This window comes from Lepus europaeus, chromosome 7 (genome assembly GCF_033115175.1).
Source record: "Lepus europaeus isolate LE1 chromosome 7, mLepTim1.pri, whole genome shotgun sequence".
NCBI lineage: Eukaryota > Metazoa > Chordata > Mammalia > Lagomorpha > Leporidae > Lepus > Lepus europaeus.
The window spans coordinates 19539716-19559629 of NC_084833.1; positions in this window are offsets into that span (position 1 = coordinate 19539716).

The window sequence follows — 19914 nt, forward strand, 5'->3', positions numbered from 1 at the left end:
GACACAGCAGATGGTGTTATTTTTTTCCATCTTTTATTTATTTTGAAGATGAGAAGAAAGCTAAGGACCAGGGAAAGTGATTTGCCCCAGCTCAGAGACCTTCTAGAACAATCATGCTGTGCTCGCCAGGGAGATGAACCCCTTTGCTCCTCAGAGCATCCCGAGCGGTCCGCAGGGACAGTCACTGTTCCCATGTTACCGATGGGGAAGCCGGGGGCTCAGACCTCACTCAAGGTTGCAGGAGAAACTAGGGAATGCTGGGTATTGTGCACCTGCTGTGCCAAGCACCCTGTGAGGGATGCCGCCTGCTGGGCAATGGGGTCTTCCCACCTGCTCAGAGCAGCCTGTGTTACACAGCAGGAACCAACGGGGGCTCTGCGTGCCCGGGTCGCGTCCCCTACGTCGCAGCCCTGGTATGGGACCAGCTCTGTCTGCATTAGCCTGCCTCCAGCCAGGGCGCCAGGGCTCAGCCTTGGCCTTGGGACCCTGACCCACACCCACCCCAGCTCCCGGGCAGAGAACACTGTCCCATGTGTGGGTAGCCCCGCCCATCATGGCCAGCCCCACTCCCCGCTTGTCCGCCCTGTGTGATCCTCTCTGGCAGTCACATCTGGTGTTAATTGACAAGGAGCGAGAGGTGACAGAGACAGGAAGAAATCTCATTAACGACAAAAACAGAATTGGCCGTCCCGGCGACTCCACAGTGTCCCCAGCCGCGGCTGGCTCGGCCTGCTTTCTTTTCAGACCCCGGGTAGGAAGCCCTTGCAGCCACCAACCGACTGCAGGGCGCTGGGACCTCGTGGCCACTCAGGGGCGTGGGCGCCTCGGCCGAGGCGTGCGCTTCTGTCTGGGGCCACCCGGGGGCCCGTCAGGCGTCCCCACGGGGGCCCTCACGCCAACAGCAGCCCGGCCAGGGAGATGGATGCCCCGCTGCCTGCCCGCACACGCGGAGAAGCCGAGGAGGAAAAACAAGAATCCAATTAAACCCTCAACTCGAGCCGAGTAAATGAATTTGACTTTAAGGTGATGGAGAGGGGAAAAACTTCTAATTAGACACACCGCGATCCCGGGGCTGCGCACGTCCCCGACCCGCCCTCCTGCCCGCCCCGTCACTTTGGAGATAAATGTTAAGGATGCAATGAGATGTAATTAAAATCCCTCAGTCCCATCCAGGGCGGCTCCTGCGGCCGGCTCGGCTTGCTACTCCCCGGTGCTGGTCAGCGGCTCCGCCCCTCTCCGAGATGCTGCGTCCTGATTGGCTCTGGCCGCTTGCCCCTCCCCTTTGAGCAGGAGGGGCAGCCCTGGGGTGCCCCCTTTCTTCTTAAGACCAAGCATGGGTTGGCGGGCAGGGCGCCTGGGGCCGGCACTTGCAAACTAGAGGCCCTCGGATGACAGAGCCAAAAATCCCGTGTAGGCCTGGCCCTGCAAAATCTGGGTGTCTCATATAGAGATGTTTGGGTTTTCTGGTTCCTTTGGGGGAGAAAGAGAAAAAAAAAACAGCCACAGAGATCGGGCCATGCTGTGTTCCCACGGAGCATCCTTTGACTCGGGCTGGTGCCCAGCTCCTGACACCTGCAACCTGGCTTGGCCGGGGCTTCGATCATGGGGGACGGGGGTGGGGGGTGACCACGAGGTCCACTCTGAACCTCCGCTCCACCCACCCAGCTTTGTCCACGCTGAGCCTTTCGCCTGGACAGTCTTCCTTCCTATGGAATCACAAGGCTCCCCGCACACGCCACGTCTCCAGGAGGATCCCAGGCACGCGGTGACAAGGCCACCCTAGGAGCTGGGACCCAGTCTGATAGCTGTCCCTTCTCCCTGCAAGTGCCCAGACCCCCAGGGATGCGAGCTGGAGGGACGGCGCCCGTGGGGGTGACCCAGGCCACGCTCACTGCTTCCCCAGGCACCTCTTCCGCTTCCCTGTGCCGCCCGTCCTCGGACCGCGGCTCACCAGCCGGAGTTGCTTTATGGAAAGGTGCCTGGGAGTGGACGCATCGCGGCCACCGGGGCATCCACTGTGGCAGTGAGGAGGTGCAGAGGCGCGGAAGGCGGGATTTCCGGCGCCCCCAGCAGGTAGACCGGGGTGGGGTGCAGCTTTGAAAGTGACGTCTCCCGAGGTGCCCAGCTCCTGGATGGCACAGACGGCCCGCAGTTGGTGTTACGGTAAGCCCAGTGCCAGCGGGCAAGCAGCTGCCCTGTCTGTGTCCCCGTGAGAACAGTGGTGCCAATCACCCCGTTGGCGGGTGCCTTTACAAAATGAAACAGAAACTTTGTGCCCAAGACCCGGGGAGCTCCCCTCCTAGATAGTTGCTCAAGAGCCGCGGAGATGCCGCTCCCACACCGAGACTTGCCCTTGGCTAGGGAGCCCTGGGAAGAAAGGACCCAAGGCTACCCACGGGGACATGCGTGGGAGACACCAGCCACAGGCCACGCGTGGCCGGGGTCCCTCTGTCCCCGGTGGCAGCCAGCTGGCTGCCGACGGAGCCATGGATCAGTTCAGAGACGATAGTAGGGGCGGTAGAGTGAAGTTTATTTGAGTTTGCTCTAAGGCTGGGAGAGTATAGGGCACCCTTTCTTCCTGGTTTGGGGCTTTTGGCCCTCCAGTACGAGGGGTGTGGGCTGGTGAGACGGCCCAGCCCTGGCCCCCAGGCACCTTACCACCACGGGGTATTGATTCCTGGGAGGTGGAGAGCAGGCCTGTGAACCCAGATAGCCCTGGTGCGGAGCCTTGCTCTGTGTGAGCGCTGTGTGGCCTTGGGAAAGTTGCTTACCCTCTCTGTGTCTGTACCCTTTATCTGTACACTGGAGCTGTAACTCTCACCATGCAAGGCCACGTGGGCAGAATTGTCAGCGTGGCTAGGCAGGACTCAACACAGACTAGCACTGCCCTACGCTAGGCCAGCCCTGTCAAGGAACAAGGGGACCTTTGAAGATGCTGTCTTAGTGTGGGACCTTGGCCCCCTCTGTCTCTGGCCTCAGTTTGCCCTTCTGGAGAGAGGAAATGGGCTCATGCCTGCCTGCCTGCTTCTGAATGGTTGCCTTGGCAACTTCTGCTCCCCCCCCCCCGACCCCCGCAGCTGTCCCCTGGGCACCAGCAACCCCACAAGGAAATGAAGGCCTGCCCGAGCCCCAGGCCCCAGGCCCCAGACAGCTGGTGGGGACACGGCCGGGCCTTTCCATGGCCAGAGACAGTTAAAGGCCCAGCACCCCCCAGGACCCGGGGCAGATGGCCACTGTCAGCGTCTAACCACCCTGTAGCCCAGAGCCTTCGCTGTGACGGTGACCATCCGTCTGTCCATCCGTCCATCCGGCCAGACAGGCCGTGGCAGCCCAACCTGCACAGGAAGGGTGTGCAGGGCGGGGAGGGGCGGCCCCAAGGAACACAGGTGTCAGGCGCTGCTGTAGTGCTCACTCGGCTGCTTCCCGAGCCGGTCGCCCCAGTGCTCTGGGTCTCTCTTTTGCTGTCTGTGAAATGGGTGTCCTGTTAGTTTCTTCCTCGGGGCTCCGAGAGGAAGCCCTGGGTGTGGCTGCTGGGGAGGCCGTGTCCCCTGCTCATCGACTGACTGACTGACAGCACAGACTTCCGCTACAGCACTGGCCACGTGCGCTTGGCACTGTGATGGCCGTGTCTGGCTGCCGCCAGCCTGGGAGCTGCAGGGGGTTGGACCCATCCATGTCGGATTCCCCTGCTGTCCCCGGAGCCCTGCAAACAGGGTGTACACAGCTGGTGCTCGCTAGCTGCTTGCTGAGATGAATAGATGGTGACCGAAGGGTTCGGTATTGATTTTTCTCTCCTCAGGTGGCTGGCAGGATCACTCCTTGGCAACATGAAGATGGATGAAGTTGTTCTCAGAGCCCTTCCCACCTGACTTTCCACGCCCTCCTCTCTCCTTTTTTTAGTATCTTTTGTCCTCTTCTATCATCCGTCAGCTGTCATGGAGAACATGTCAGTGTATCTAGTTTATACTAAAGTGAAAATGACTGATGGGACAATCTGTCACTCTTTACGTTTCTGTAAGGGGTGAGGCCTAACCCAAGGGGAGTGCAGTTGAGTGGCCCAGCTGTGGGCGGTTCTGTGTCCCTCTCTTCAATCTTAGCTCCTGCCACTCATATATTTGCTCCTCCCCGTCTCCTGCTTGTGTATTTTTGGATCCACGGTTCAGCACGGCTCAGGTGATGCCAGCCACTGGCGCAGGGTGAGACCGCAAGCCCCGGCCTGCACACCCCAAAGACAGGAAGGGCAAGGGCTGGGGTGCTCACTACCTTAAAGGCAGCCCGTTCCCTCTGAGTGGCGCTGGAGCCAGAGGCAAACGGGGTCCCTTCGCCCCCTTCCACACGCAAGCCCTCCCGCAGGGTGGAGACCTCTGGGCCGCTGATCCCGACTACGTCCAGAGCGCACCTGCTTGTTCTCGCCGGCTGTGCCCTCTGCCTTTGAGGCCACTCAGTCTGAGGCCACCCCTGCTCTGGGGCCCTCCCTAGGGCACATGTGCTGGACTCCGGCTGAGCTCTGCGAAGCGGTGATTCACGTCCCACTCAGCTCCCACACAGCCCTGGGAGGAGGCGTGGGGAGAGTCCTGGCTGCGTGCAGACGCTGGCCGCTGGTGCCTGCTGGGCGCTCAGCACCTGCCCAGCACGGCCAGACCGCCGAACGCAATCCTCACGCAGTGTCAGGATAGAGACAGCGTCGTTCTCCCCGCTCACAGACGAGAAGACGGAGGCCGGGGAGTCTGTGAGGGTCCAGGCTTTGAAAGCAAGTGGTCTGACTCCGTGCACTGCCCACCAGGATCTGCTAGGTTTCTGACACTGGCCGGTGGCATGCAGCACACACGCGTGTACACACGTGTGTGGACAGCCCACTGCGACGGACCAGTGATGCTCCCCTGAGACCAGCCGTGAAGACCCTTTGCCAATGACAAGGCCTGTGCCCATGTCCACGCCGGACACTCGGAGCCTGTTTTCCCACCTGTAGCACAGGCTGACTCCTGCCCGCTGGGCTCGCTGGCTGGGGGTCAAAGGGGACAGCCACCTGGACCCAGTGATGGCCAGCCGGGCAGAAGGACTGGCTATTTCCATCAACAAAGGGTCGGCGGTGGCCGGCTGCAGTGTGGACGGAAAAGCTGGCCCTGAGCAGGGCCGTTTCGGATAGAACCAAGAAGCCAACAGAAAGTGAGCCACTGTCAGTCTGGGTGGCCTGCACCTGTGGTCCCTGCGCCGTCTAGCCAAGGTATGCGGCCAGGTGACAGAGCGCTTGGCAGTGTTGGTGCACCAGAGGCCTGTTCCAGCTACAGCCAGAGCGGGGCTCTCACCTGGGAGCTCGGGAACCCAGGGCAGGAGTGCTAGAGGCTCCCCCCACCCAGCCCTAGGCTACTGCACTGCTGTCCCCCTCCCTGACATGTCACTGACCTCCCCAGGGCTGCCCCTCCAGCCATTGGCCATTGGGTGGGACAGGATTTCTCTTCACTTACAGCCCAAGCTTGGGGCAGCAGTGGAGATGTGGCCTGGGATGCTCGCGGTCCACGTCTCAGTGCCTGCATTTGAGTCTCCCCTCTGCTTCCCACCCAGCTTCCTTCTCACGGGCACGCGGGGAGGCAGCCAGCAAAGGCTCGGGTACCTGGGCTCCTGCCACCCATGTGGGACCTGCATGGAGTTCCTGGCTCCTGGCTCCAGCCTGGCCCAGCCCGGGCTGTTGTGGGAGTTTGGAGAGTGAGCCAGTGGATAGAAGATTCTTTATCTTTATCTCTCTCTCTCTCTCTCTCTCCCCCTTTCAAATAAATAAATAAGAAGTGGAAAAGAAAGTAATAAGGCATTTTTCTACCTGCTTGATAAACGGTGGCTTATTTAATCCTTGTAACCCAGTGAAGCCCATTTCGCAGATGAGAAAACTGAAGCCCGTGGAGGTTACAGAGCTGGTGCATGGCAGGGCTAGGAGCCAAACCCCGGCAACCTGGCCACAGAGTGACGGTGAGGCGGGCTCCTCTGGATCCTGGTGGAGTGGCCAGTGCAGACTGCACACCTGACCCGCCCGCACGCGGGGGTGGGGAGGGAGGCAGTGCCCTGGGGGCCCAGGACGGCTTCAGGGCCTGTGTAGCCCTGCTTCCCAGGCCAGAAGGGGGACACCCCTGAGAAGCTGTGGCGAGTTGTCCTAGTTCATGCTGTTCCAGCAGCTGGAAAGCTCAGCCAGCAGGTGCAGGTGTCTGGTGGTGGCGTTTCTGCTGGCAAGGTTCTGCTGGGGTGGCACGGGGCCTTGCATGACGAGACACCGAGCCACACTGGCTTGATAACCAACCCGTTCTCCACACAAGCAGTGGACCCACTGATCCTGTGAGTGGGCTAATGCCCTCATGAGGGCAGAGTCCTGGTTGCTACCTCTTAAAGGTCCCGCCTCTTAACATCCCATTCCCCTGTGGGTGGATATTAGGGTTGCTTGCAGGTCTTGGCTGTTACCAAGAAAGCTGCATTAAACATGTGAGTGCTGATGGACATAGTTTTTCATTTCTCTTGGGTCCTGGGTTCAGGGTGAACAGCAGTGATGATGATAATAACAACAACAACAACTAGCCGCCATCCTCTGAGCACCTGCCGGGTCCTGTGCTTAGAGGGCTTCAGTGGAAAACTCACAGCAGCCCTGCGAGGTTGCCATGATTAGCCACATGCTACACACCAGGAAACACATTTGGAGACTAGAAGTAACTCATCAGTGGCCACAAACCCAGCCAGTGGTGGGGTTAGGATTTGAGCCAACATCTGTCTCCCCCAAAGCCCACAGTCTAAGCCTGATTCTGCTTTGGAACTGGCGAGTGATTGCCCAATGTAGCTGTGCAGGTGTGGGAGCAGGAAGAGCCCCCTCCCCCCGCAGGTGAGGACGGCCCTGCCTGACCAGTGCAGGTGCCCCTGTGAGCACTGGGAAAAGGCAAGCTCAGCCCGCAGCGCCTTGCCTTGGCTGCCCCAGTGCAGGGCTCCCCTGCGCACCTGTCCATGGAGGCTCCCCGGCAGGTGACACAGAGCAGTTAGGTGTGGGCTTGGGGCACGGTGGTGGCTACAGCTGCCTCTGGTTTCCTGGAGGCGGGGGCTGAGGTGAGGCAGGGGGAGCTGCAGAGACAGGTTGGACTGGAGGTGGGTGCAGGGGAACTGGGGTGGTCTTTTGTTAAGAAACCACCTGCACAAGCCTTGCTTCGGAGGACCCAGATGAAGACAGCTCAGGCTCCTGTCCCGCTCGGACAGCTGGCCCTTTGGGTGCAAGGGGGCCTCTGTACCTCCACCCCGAGTGCACGGGCTGCGAATCCCAAATAGCCTGCAGCCAGAGCGAGGCTGAGCATGGTCCGCCCGGCAGATCCGGGAGCGGGTCTCGCCGCGCGGTGTTATTTCCTAAACAGGGGCGAGGGGAACTGCTCTGTTCACTCAGAGTCTCCAGGAGGGCCTGACCACTTCTAGTTGCTTCTAGAAACCCTGATGCTCTCTTTTCAGGCTGGATCTGAAAATTGAAAATACCCAGGAGCAATTCCACGGCCAATTGCTCCTCCCAGGTCTCTGAGCTTGAAGGAAAAACAATCTAGAGATTCTGAGTTTCCGCAGAGTGGGAAAAGGAACTTGGAGTGGCAGCCAGGCAGGAGGCCGGGAGGGAGGGAGGCAGGCGAAGCCGTGCCCTGCTGGGAAGGGAATAAAGACAGTGTTGGTCGCCCATGGGGAGCAGGGAACGCGCACAACTCCTGGTTCTCCTCCCTGGGGGCGGGCACTTGGCGCAGCAGACAGCAAGGGCAGTGAGGAGCAGACATGAAGGTGTGGGGGCCCTGGCAGGAGTGGGGGGAGAGCTGGCTGGGGACAAAGCAAATGGACCAGGTTAGGGGGTTGTGGTGGGTGCCAGACCCTGAGATCCTGCGCCCTGGTGGCGTGCCCCAGGGCAGGGGAAGGAGGGGGCTCAGAAAGGCCCGCCCTGGGGGTGCGGGCCCCAGGAGACAGCCCTACAGGGCTGACCAGACACGGTCACGTGTGGGTGTGGGACCGCCTGCCTGTTGTGACTGGGTCAGAACTGGGGACAAGTGGCCGTGAGAATCTGCAAACAGCCCTGGCTCGGGTCTCAACTCTGCCAACTTGTAAGTGCAAGACCCTATACTTAGGCCCTCCGAACCTCAGTCTTACTGGGGAAAGAGGCGTGAGGACGCCCGCCACTCGCCACCCCGCCCAGCGCTGCCAGCAGGTGCAGCGGCTGACACCGTCCTTGAACGTGATGGGGGGAACATTTACATCGGTAGCCTTTGAGCCAAGTAGATTTTCCACCTCCATGTGAGTGGGCCCTGTCCGTCAGTTGCAGGCTGTGGAGGAGACGGAAGCTGATCCTCCCCTGGAGAGGAAAGGGAGGTGGCCAGCGTGGCATGGTGGCAACATTAATCTGGCCCTGCTCTCTCTAGCCTGCTGGTCTACCTGCCAGAGTTCGGACTTGGGTGAGCCAATTCCTCTCTCTCTCTCTCTCTCTCTCTCTCTCTCTCACACACACACACACACACACACACACACTATCAGTTCCGTTTCTCTGAAGAACTTTGACTAATGCAAGAGGATTAAATGCTTAAAAATACAGTGGCAGGTGCGAGACACAGAGTACTATTCAGGGCGTGTGATTTCGTTTATATGAAATTGCGGAAAAGGCAAATCTAATCGGTAGTGAACAAAACTAGATCTGTGGCAGCCGGGGGCTGGGGTTGAGAGGGAGGCCTGCAGAAGTTCCCTGTGAGCTTTGCTGACAGAATGAGGGATATGCGCTCATCGGAACACATCAATCCACGCTCAGGACGACACCTGTAGCCAGCGCTGGGACAGCTGGATGCTCACATGTGAGAGAAGTTGGACTTCTCCCCTGTACAGCAAAATTAACTCAAAATAAATCTTACATCCAGGTCCTCAGCTTTGCAAAACTGTCTTCTACGTTTATAACGCGTCTTTATCCACCAGCAAGGAGAGTGCTTCTATCTTTTAAGAGCTAAAACCATTAGAAAAAATATAGGAGGGACCGGCACTGTGGTGTAGCGGGTTAAGCTCACTGCCTACAATGCCAGCATCCCATAGTGGGTGCCGGTTCGAGTCCCAGCTGCTCCTCTTCTAATCCAGCTCGCTGCTAATAAGCCTGGAAAAAGCAGTGGAAGATGGCTCAAGTGCTTGGGCCCCTGCACCACGTGGGAGACCTGGAAGAAGCTCCTGGCTCCTGGCTTCAGATTGGCACAGCTCCAACCATTGCAGCAGATGGAAGACCTTTCTCTCTCTCTCTCTCTCTTTCTCTCTCTGTCTCTGTCTATCCCTCTCTGTAACTCTGCCTTTCAAATAAATAAATGAATATATTTTTAAAAAGATCAGTTTATTCTAATTCAAACATTTTGAAATCCATGCATAGTTTTTTCATTTTTCTTTTTTTGATAGGCAGAGTTAGACAGTGAGAGAGAGAGAGACAGAGAAAAAGGTCTTCCTTTTTCCATTGGTTCACCCCCCAAGTGGCCACTGTGGCCGGCGCATTGTGGCCAGCGCACTGTGCTGATCCGAAGCCAGGAGCCAGGTGCTTCCTCCTGGTCTACCATGCAGGTGCAGGGCCCAAGGACTTGGGCTATCCTCCACTGAACTTCCGGGCCACAGCAGAGAGCTGGACTGGAAGAGGAGCAACCAAGACAGAATTGGCACCCCAACCGGGACTAGAACACGGTATGCCGGCGCCGCAGGCAGAGGATTAGCCTAGTGAGCTGCGGCGCCGGCCACATAGTTTTTTTTTAATATGCATTGCCATAAACTTTTGGAAGACCCTCATACATTAGAATTTTCATATAGTAGACGTGTATAGAGACATACACTAGACTTCTCACAAATCACACATGACACATACACGTATGTACAGTTGTAATCCCTGTGTTCAGATGACAACATGGAGAGGTGCAGTGACTTTTCCAAGGGAGGGAACCAGGTCTAGATCCCTGCTGAGCCTCGCCCTGGGGTCCAGCACCCAGGCTGGCCAGCTTTGGTAGCACGGCACTTGGGGAGCAGGTGCACGGACAACGCCCTCAGTGCCCAATGAGGAACCAAGGCCCCAACAGGTGCAGAGAGACTGTTCTCCCACAACCTCCAGGGCACCCGGGAGCAGGGTGCTTCTTCCGACAAGATGGCCCAGATCTTAGTCTGGAAGGCGGTGGCTCCGTGGGCTGCAGACCCAGATCTGTTGCAGGGAGCTTGACTTTGGGGCCTGAGCCGACATGTGACTGCTGCTTAGCCTTGGAACCCTGCTTATTCAGCAAAGGGGTTGGGACAGCATGACCAGGGGCCCCTGTGGCCTCTGCCACCCTGACATCCCAGCCCCTGGGGGCGGGGGCAGGAGTGGGAGCCCTGGAAGGCAGCTAGTGCCCACTCCCCATCTGCAGTGTGATGGCAGGGCCCAGGCTGCACCGCTCAGCTCGGCTTCCGTGTGCTGTGCTCGCCCCCGCTGGCCTGGGTGACAGCACTGTGTTGAGCCTTAGATGCTCACGTCTCCCTTCGTGAAGCCCCTTGGGGGCACAGGCTCTGAAACCAGCCAGGCACAGCTGGGGCCCGTTAGGAGGGGCTGCGGGCCCAGGGGAGGCTGGGCTGAGCCCTCCCTCTTTGCTGCGCTCCCCCGAGGGGATCCCAGGGTTCTGATGTCGGCAGCTCCCTCCTGCTGTCTGGAGGAAGCAGGGAGCGATTCCAGAGACTTAAGGGTGGATGAGGCTGCAGGACACTTCATTAATGCCAGGGCCGCCCAGCGTGAGACTCCGAGGCCACACTGGGATTTGTTCCCAGGTTTAATTCATGCGCCGGGGGCTTTAGTTCAAGGCCATGTTTATCTCCAGAATGAGGGACAAGTTCTTGGGCAGAAGAGATGCCTAGAAGAAGGATAAAGACACTGGGTGGGTAGGGGGTGCCTGGAGGGAGAAACTAAGGCAGGTGCTCGCCTGAGTTGAGCTGAGCTTGTCTTTGATTAGTTGATTTAATGTAAACTATAGAGCCACAGCTCCAGGCTGCAAATAATACAAACGACGAAGTCACAGGTCTTTGGTGAGACTTAGGATTTAAAGTATGGAATTCTCTGTCTGTGTCTCTGTCTCTCTCCAGACTGCTTGCTCTCCATTCAGCGACAAGGTGGGCGCCCCAGTCATCCCTTTGTGCTGGTACCGGCCATGGAGATGGGCACGTGTCCCAGGCGCTTTGCAAACACCAGTGATGGGAGGAGCTTGACAGTGAGTGAGTGGCTGGGGTGCCAGCCTGGGAGACGCTGGGCAGCCGTCCAGGGTGGAGAAGCTGGGCGGGGCAGCCGTCGAGGCTCGAGGGCTCCTTCTGCGGTGTGAATCCCAGGTCCCTTACCTGCCTGGGGCCCAGGTCTCTGCTGGCCCGCAGCCTCTGCCCCTGCACTGCGCAGGCTGGTTGCCATGGAAACTGGCAGGTTCACCCAGGCCCCAGCTCCGGGAGACGCTGAGATGGATGGAAACTTGCAAACACTTGAGGCAGCATGGCGGAGGCTGTGGGGTAGAGTAGTATCTTCACCACCCCTTGTCTTGGAGCAAGAAGCCCACCACCAATCCCGCACCAGCTCCAGCTAGAACAGGGTCTTGTTCCAAATTCTGACTTTTTCTTTTCTTTTTTCTTTGTCTTGTTGATGGCTTTTTTTTTCTTTTTCTTTTCAGAGACAGATCCTAGCAAAGCCCAGGCCAGGGCTGCTGACTCCATGGTCATCCCCGAAGTCCCTAGTCCTCCCCGGATGTCCTGTCAATCAAGCGGGCCCCCTCCCCGCACGCATCCCACCAAGTCCTGCTTTTGCTACCCAAGGACGAGGCCCAGATGCAGCCCCAGGATGAAACCAAGGGCAGAGCGTTTCAGGTCCCCTAGGAACTCCAGCTCTTGTGCCTAGCACAGCCTCCTGTCTGGGTATTTCATATTCTAAAATCCTGGGATATAGCGGGTAAAGCTGCCGACCTGTGACATGAGCATCCCATATAGACTCCGGTTTGTGACCCGCTGCTCCTCTTCCAATCCAGCTCCCTGCTTATGGCCTGGGAAAGCACTGGAAGATGGCCCAGGTGCTTGGGCGCCACGTGGGAGACCCGGATGAAGCTCCTGGCTCCTGGCCCAGTCCTGACCAGTATGGCCATTTGGGCAGTGAACCAGTAGATGGAGGATCTTTTCTTTCTGTGTCTCTCCCTTTCTCTCTGTAGCTCTGACTTTCAAATAAACAAATAATCCTTAAAAAAAATCCTGGGTGTGGCTTCTGCTTCTGCCCAAGAGAGAAGAGGAGAGAAGGAAGTACCCTCAGGCTGGAAGCATCTAGAAACCTGAGAAGCTGTGTACAAGGACAGGACCGTGAACCCCAGGAAGGGGGCATACGCGGTGGTCCCGGTGAGCCCCCGGAGCTGCTGGCAGAGCAGCAGGGGCAGTCCGCGCAGTGCCCAGCAGTCCTGGCGACTGCAGGAGGTGGGTGCTGGAGGGTGTGAAAGGGAAGGCAGTAGGAGCTTGCAGGACCTAGGACAGAGAGGGGAGGGAGGGAGGGAGAAAGGGAGGGGCAGAGAGAGAGAGAGAGGAACTTTATTGGGCTCTGATAGGTCCTCGATTAATCACCACTGGAAACCACTAGGCTGAGGAATTCCAAGGACTGGGAACAGCTTATGTTCCCCTGAGCAAATGCCCAGGGCATCAGCCAGCGTCCTTGGAGGCCCTCGGGACTGGAGCTAAACCAGTCTTGGACTATAGGCTGCGTGGATCTGCCCCGAGCCAGCTTAGAAATCAAGATTCAGAGACTGACGCTCACCCCAGGGACTTCGCTGCGCGCCTCCACGTCTTTAAAGGAGCACAGGGGGAGCCGCGCCCACAACGCAGAACGAGCTCTGGTCAGCGTCCGGGAGGATTCACAGCCCGAGGGAAAAACCGGCCCTTGGGAACTGACTCCAAATGACAGACACAGTGAACAGCAGATGACCGCGTTGGAACAGGTGTTACACAAACGCTCCAGACGTTCAGGGAGGGGGCGGAGAATATGAACATGAGAGAGAGAGAAAAAAAACAAGACTCAGAAATTCTCAAAGATGTCAAATACAGTATATGGACTGAAAAATACATAGAGGAAAAGACTAGTGAACTTGAAGACAAAAATACAAAGTAGCCAAACATAGCACAGATTTTAAAGAGAGAGAGAGAGAGAGAGAGACAGAGAAAGAGAGACAGAGAGAGAGTCTCAGTGCCAGTGGTGCAACTTTTGTGTTATTAGACTCCCAGAAGAAGAAGAAAGAGGTGGAAATAAAAACATGAAACCGCAATAGATAGATTTAAACCCAAACATATTTACATTACATTACCTTAAATATAAGATAAGTAGACTAAATACCTCACGTGTGGAGGGATAATCAGTAAATGAAGTTACAATCATATTACATCCCAATTATATTGAATATTCATTACATTGGATACAAGTGGGCTAAACACACGAATTATGTAGAGTGATGATCATTTCCACTAAAAGAAATCGCATTCTCTGTTGTCTGCAGGAATCCATTGTGAACGCAGAGCCTCAGGGGAAAGGTAAAGCAGGCAGTGCTACGCTACAGCACCAGGCTGGGGCAGGTGCATCCAGCTATGTCGGAAAATTGTACGCCATTGGAATTGGATTTTTCATTGCCCCCCATTAGTGTAGCCACAGTGTCTTACTGACCATGGACTTGGCCCTGGGCCTTGCTTTGGCCGAGAGAATGTTGAGGGACACAGTGTAGGCACGACTTGGCTTGGCTCGTGCCTATCCACCGGCTTCCACGAAGAGCGTGTGCCTGGGCTGATGCTGATCGCAGAATGGAGAAGGTCTGAGATCACCCATGAGCGTAGCCCACCCTGCCGCTGGGAGAGGAGCAGGAAGCGGCCCCTGGGAGCCACCATGCCTGGGGAGTTGTTCATCCTGAGCATGACCGTGGCCATCACTAATACACCAATACACCAGCCGCTGTGTTGAAAATACAATCCCAAACCTGCACCATGTGCTTGCAGACCCCACCTGGTCCGGCTCCACCCTGCCACCTCTCCTCTTCGGTGGCGTCTTCTGCCACTCTCTCTCCCTCACACCTGCCCCAGAACCTGCAACGTTCGTGTAGCTCCCCACGGCCTCGCACACGCCCTTCTCCCCGTCTCCACCGCTCTTCGCTCTGACTCCTGCGAGGTCAGCTCCCGTCTTCTCCGAAGTCTGCTGAAAGGTCGGCGCCTTGGGAGAAGCCGAGGGTGAGAGGCAGCTTCCGCTCTCCATCGGCTCCGGCTCCAGAGCACTGGCTGCTCCCCGCAGCCGCTGCTCGCAGCTTACGTCGGCTGCTTGTCGCCTGCGCCTCTCTGACATGCAGTCCTGCTTTGTGAAGATCCGTGAAATCGATCAACTCCTAGGAACACTGAAGGAGAGCGAGACAGAGGCGCACACGGCACTGCTGCAAACGGAAAATGGCATCGCCATGGATTCTTTTTTTTTTTTTTTAAAGATTTATTTATTTACTTCTGAGGCAGAGTTACAGAGAGAGAGAGAGAGACAGAGAGAGACAGAGAGACGGAGAGAGAGAGAGGTCTTTCATCTGCTAGTTCACTCCCCAAATGGCCAAATCGCCAGGAGCCACAAGCTTCTTCCAGGTATCCCAAGCATTGAGCCATCTTTTACTGCTTTCCCAGGCTGTCAGCAGGGAGCTGGTGGATCGGAAGAGGAGCAGCCGGGTTACGAACCGGCGCCCACATGGGATGCTGGTGCCGCAGGTAGATGCTTAACCTACTATGCCAGTGCATCACCACACATCTTTACAGGCTTCAAAACTATTGAGGATGTTATGATGGATCTTTCTTAAATAAAAGTACTTAACCTTAAATTTAAAAAATGTTTAATGTATTTTTATTGATTCAAATGGCATATAGATAAGGAAGAGAAAGAGAGAGAGAGAGAGAGAGAGAGAGAGAGAGAGGTTTCCATTCACTGGTTCACTCCCCAGATGGCTGCAGCAGCCAAGGCTAAGCCAGGCCCAAACCAGAGGCCCAGAACTCCATCTGGGTCTCCCATGGGGGTTGCAGGGACTCGAATAATGGAACCAACACCTGCTGCCTCCCAAGACGGGCATCAGCAGGAAGCCGGCGTCGGAAACACAGCTGGGACTCGAGCCTTGTCACTCCAAGAGGGGATGCAGGTGTCCCAGCTGCTGCACCAAATGGCTGTCCCTGTGACAAACTTTATAACAGGCAGGTCCATGAAAACCCCAACTTACCCAAGAGGACTCGGCCAGAAACAGAGGCTGACTCTTGCCACCTCTTGTCCAAAAGGAGCCTGTACTTTTAAATCCCCTCATCAAGAAATCCCAGACGTGGGTGCCTGCCCTGGTGAGCACCTCCACTTAAGGAAGAAGCCACGCCCCTCTTTCACCAGCTCATCCAGAAAAGCGGCTCTCCACTTTGTGGTTTCGTGGTGCCAGGACAGCTTTGATTGCAAAGTCAGAACATTAAAGATCACACCCAGGAACGCCCGGAGGGTTTTCAAGAAGTTCATGGAAATAGGTGCTATGGAAAAAGTATGCATGGGTTTCCAATTTCGTTGCCCCCAAATAAGCTTATATTTTATTTTTACTTTTTTTTTTAATTTGAGAGATCGAGTCAGACTAAGACACACACAGAGAGTTTCCATCTTTTGGCTCATTCGCTAAATGCTTACAGGGAGCGGAGCTGGGCCCGGTTGGAGCCTGGAGCTGGGAACCCAACCCTTGTCCCCCTTGTAGGAGGCAGGAACCCAAGGACTGGAGCCCCTACTGCTGCCTCCCAGGGCCAGGAAGCTGGAGGAGGGAGCTGAGCTGGGCTCTATCAGACCTATGAGCTCCTGGGTGATGAACAGCTGTCTTTTTTTTTAAGATTTACTTACTTATTTGAGAGGCAAAGTTACAGAGAGAGAGAGAGAGAGAGAGAGAGAGAGAGAGAGAGAGAGACAGGGGTCTTCCATCCACGGGCTTACTCCCTAAATGGCTACAATGGCTGGAGCTGAGCCGATCTGAAGCCAGGAGGCAGGAGCTTCTTGTGGGTCTCCCACATGGGTGCAGGGGCCCAAGGACTTGGACCATCTTCTGCTGCTTTCCCAGGCCATTAGCAGGGAGCTGGATTGGAAATAGCGTAGCCAAGGTTCAAATCAGCACCCATATGGGCTGCCGGCCCCTAGGTGTCTTAACTGCTAGGCCAAATGTCCGCCCCAAACTTATTTTTGAGTTCCCTTTTCCGTGAACTTCTTGAAATGCCCTCATATAAAATGCATGATATGTCACCCAAATGGATTTCTCCCAGAAATGCATTTTATCACATCTCTTCTTTTTCTGTTTATACTGCAATGGGCAAAGACTGTTAAATCCATCCAGCCTGCTTGGAATAAGCCCAAAAACACAGAGCTAGGTCAGTTCTGTTTGTTTTATAAATTTTTTAAAAATTTATTTGAAAGACAGAGAGGCAGAGAGAGAGAGAGAAAGTTTTCCATTCACTGGTTCACTCCCCAGCTGGCTGTAATGGCCAGAGCTGTGCCGACCCAAAGCCAGGAGCCAGGAGCTTCTTCCAGGTCTCCATGTGGGTGCAGGGGCCCAAGGACTTGGGCCATCCTCTACTGCTTTCCCAGGCCATAGCAGAGAGCTGGACCGGATGTGGAGCAGCTGGGACTCGAATTGGCGCCCATATGGGACACTGGCACTGGCCCCAGAGCTAGGTCAGTTCTACAGTGCCTCCCAGGTGCCTGACCCCAGCTCCCACTGGGTCCACTTTGCTCTAAGCACAGGGCCTCCTGCTGCCCAGCAAGCAGCCCAGGCAAGTTCCTGCCCGGGGGCCGCTGCACCTGCTGCACCTGCTGCTCCTCTGCCCTCTTCCTCCCCAGCGAGCGCCTGCATCGCTCCCTCCCTGCCTTCCCAACACAGCTGTGCTGCGGCCACAGGAGTTCTGTCCTTCTCCCCTTCCTGATGGCTTCTGGCTCCGGCACTGATGCTCTTCCCCGGATCGACCACATGATGCGTTTATTTTGCTCACGTGTCATCGAAGGTTTGAGGAGAAGCTCAAAGGGGTGCCTGCCACACAGTAGGCATTCAATAAATGTTAGCAGAGTGGGTGACCGTCTCAGGATCCTACCGTAAGAAAAGCATTCAGCACTTATGAAGCACCTACTGTGTTCCCGGGGTTGCTGGGGAGGTACAGGTGAGCCAGGTGCCATCTCTGCCCTGTAGCAGGGTGGGTGGGGACAGGTGGCGAAGGGGAGACCGAGGTATAGGACTCGGCTCAGTGGGGTGGGTACAGGTCACTTTCACTGTCTAAGTTCTCTTCTGTACGTCCTGGCCATGGATCCTAGAGAAAATACGAGGTCAAGTGCTCGCAGGCCCCTGGTCACAATATTTTTGTCAGGCAATCAGTCCCTAACCTTGTTTGTGTTTCTGTGGAAAGGCCTTTCCTTGTGAGTGTCGCTGACTCGGCGACACAGAACTCACCACCGCCGGCACCACGCTGTCACGGCTGGGTGGGACTGACCCACTCCGTGTTCTGCGTAATGTACCATACAAACGTCTCAGGTTCCAAACAGTGGGTAGGAGTTGGGGGTAGGATGCTGGGGCTGTTTTCTCTGTTTCACACACACACACACACACACACTGAGAGAGAGAGAGAGAGAGCGAGAGAGAGAGAGAGCGCGCTTCCATCCACTGGATCACTCTCCAGATGGCCACCTAAGCTGAAGCCAGGAGCCAGAAACTCCATCTAGGTCTCCCACGTGGGTGGCAGGGGTCACCTTCTGTGCATCAGCAGGGAGCTGGATGGGAAGAGGAGCAGGTAGGACTGGAACGTGCACTTGGACATGAGACACGAATGTCCCATTCGGTGCTGTGACCGGCTGCGTTACAACGCCTGCCTCTTCAACAGCAAAGTCACCAACCAAAGGCACAACGGTGTGGTAACCATGGTCCTGAGCAGGCCACAGGAAGACCCTTGTGTGCAGCAGGCTGGCAGAAGCAGGAAGGCGGAGCGTCGCAGAGAACGCACGCGCAGAACGAGCCGCATCCTTTGCACAGAATTCGCGCGTGCACAACCCGCTCATCAGGAGGAGCATGTGGAATGCGGGAGGCCCGGCTGCAGACCCGCAAGACGGCTGACGCTGAGTCGGAGCTGCCGGGTGCACGGGGGCTGCTGCCGGGGTCCACGCGCTGTGCTGATGGCCGGAGCGCGTGGCCGAGCTCGGCGCATCCCACAGCTCCTCCCGGAGCTGACTTCCCCGCCACCTCCCTTTGACAAATCCATTTGCGATCTGCTCCCGGGGCCTGGTTTCAATGACTCAAGGTGTCAGGCCTGATTTTGTTCTCTGAGAGGCAATTTTTATTTTTTAATTCCTCCAGTCCTTCCGCCGAGCCGACAGCTCCCTGCAGCAGCCAAGCTGTGCCACAGCCAGGGAGACCTGGGGGAGGCGTGGGGGGAGGGGGGGGAGAGACACCTCTAGGGGTGAGGCGGCTGCTGCGGCTTTGGCTTTGCTGACAGCTCGTTTTCTGCCCTCGAGGCCGAGAGCATCAGTCTCCGAGCTGAATCCCGGGGCTGAAGACACATGGAGTCCTTGGCCCCCACCCACAGTGCCATCTTGGTTGCCAGGGCAACCATGGGAGATGGCAGGGCACAGGGAGGGCTCCTTTCCCCAGCCCCTCCCTATATCGCAGGGGGCGATGCCCCAGTGCCTGGGCGACGACCCCTCTTGCTCTCTCAGAGGTGGGATTGGGGGCTTCTGTGCCGGGTTTATTCTTTACTCCAATGCATACAGCCAGTCTGTCAATCAACAAACACTGGCTGAGCATCTGCTATGTACCCAGCCCTGTGCTAGGGCGTGCACACACAGGTGAACAGGCCAGGCACACTGATGCTCAAAGAGGAGAGGAAACCAGCACCTTGGATCTTGTCTCCAGGTAAGGCGAGAGCTAGGAAGAAGCAGGGGGCAGATGGCACGGGAGATCTTCATCTGCTCTGGGAAGGCTTCCTAGAGGAGGTGACATTTACACTGGAAGTGAGAGCAGAAGGCAGAGTTTCAGGCTAAGCAAAAGCTGCACGTGCAAAGGCCCGGTGGTGGAAGGCAAACATGTGGCCACCTTAAAGATCGTCTTGTGGTGCCCTCTTCCCTAGCTTATAGGTGAGAAACCTGAGGGGGGCGTGGCTTGCCCAGGTCACACAATGAATCAGGAGCAGGGCTGGGATTGGATCTGGGGGCCTGTGCCCTGTCCAGCCACTTTTCTTCAATTCCCATAAAGACAGTCAGCTGCCGGGCTGGAGCTGTCGTGCAGTAGGCTAAGCCTCTGCCTGCAGTGCCGGCATCCCATAGGGGCACCGGTTCATGTCCCGGCTGCTCCACTTCTAATCCAGCTCTCTGCTGTGGCCTGGGAAAGCAGTAGAAGATGGACCCTGCACCTACATGGAGACCGGAAAGAAGCTCCTGGCTCCTGGCTTTGATTGACCCAACTCCAGCCATTGCGGCCATTGGGGAGTGAACCAGCAGATGGGAGACCTCTCTCTCTGTCTCTCCCTCTCTCTGTCTGTAACTCTACCTCTCAAATAAATAAAATCTTAATAATAATAATAATAATAATAATAATAAAAACACTACCAGCCCCAAGCTGCTCCTGATGTCTCTCTTGGATCCCCGGGGATGTCTCTGACCCCTCTGCCTTCAAGCCCCAGCCCCAGTGCACAGTGGCTTGGGAGTGGGTCACTGAGGAACGTTCTAAAATGGCAGCCAAGGTGGGGAGACACGAGCGCCACCCAGGGCCAGGCCTGTCCCCCATGGCGGGCAGAACCAGGGGGGGTGCACCTGCGTCTCCTCACCAGCACCTCAGCCTTGCCCACGGCCCTGCTCGTGGCCGGGGCAGCCCAGGCCCCCCGGAGTCTGTCTCCTTG